Source organism: Gymnodraco acuticeps, unplaced genomic scaffold (genome assembly GCF_902827175.1).
Source record: "Gymnodraco acuticeps unplaced genomic scaffold, fGymAcu1.1, whole genome shotgun sequence".
Taxonomy (NCBI): Eukaryota; Metazoa; Chordata; class Actinopteri; order Perciformes; family Bathydraconidae; genus Gymnodraco; species Gymnodraco acuticeps.
The window spans coordinates 2,788,370-2,789,217 of NW_022990125.1; positions in this window are offsets into that span (position 1 = coordinate 2,788,370).

An 848-nucleotide genomic window follows, 5' to 3' on the forward strand; every position below is an offset into this window, starting at 1 on the left:
GGTTATATTTACACCATAACGGTGCACAGCTGATAGAAAGGGATTTTTTTGTAGTTTTTAAAGATATTATTTACCGAACTACTTTTCCAACTCCTCACGCAGTTGACTGTTACAGGTCTATACAGGTTCATGGTACAATGCATAAGCTTCAAATCGAGAGACTGAAACTGTATTTTCCTTTGACGTTCTGTTTTAATTTCACAATAAAGTTAATAGTCATATTATGTTTGATATTATTATGTTTTATTAACTACACCACTGGTTTTTTAGAGTCTGTACAAGAGTTTGTTAATTATTGCGTTGCCTGCATGTAGGGCGGTGGTGGCGAAGTCGATAGGGACTTGGCTTGGCAACTGCAAGGTCACCAGTTCAAGTCCCGGCAAGACCAAGTGCTACCGAGGTGTCCCTGAGCAAGGCACCGTTCCCTACACTGCTCCACGGGCGCTGTTCAAAATGGCAGCACACTGCTCCTAACACAGGATGGGTCAAATGCAGAAAAACAATTTCCCCACGGGGATTAATAAAGTATATCAATGTAATACATTAATACAGCTGGGGCAACAAGAAAATCGTCGAAATCGAGTGTCACTATTAAAAAATAAATAATTATCATATTAATATTGACAATAACAACCGACCGTCTCATGGCGTCGATTATCAACGCTATGGGAGGTCTATGAAGGTCTATGGGACGCCCTGCCCGTTGAAAACTGACTCTCAAGGGGTACCCTGTCCATAATAGAGTGACGGGGAGGGGCCCTGACCGACCGTCAACATGTGACGGGTTGGGAGTGAGAATGTGTTGGATACAGAGGCACTGACTGCTTGTCTGATTTTCTGAATTTTGT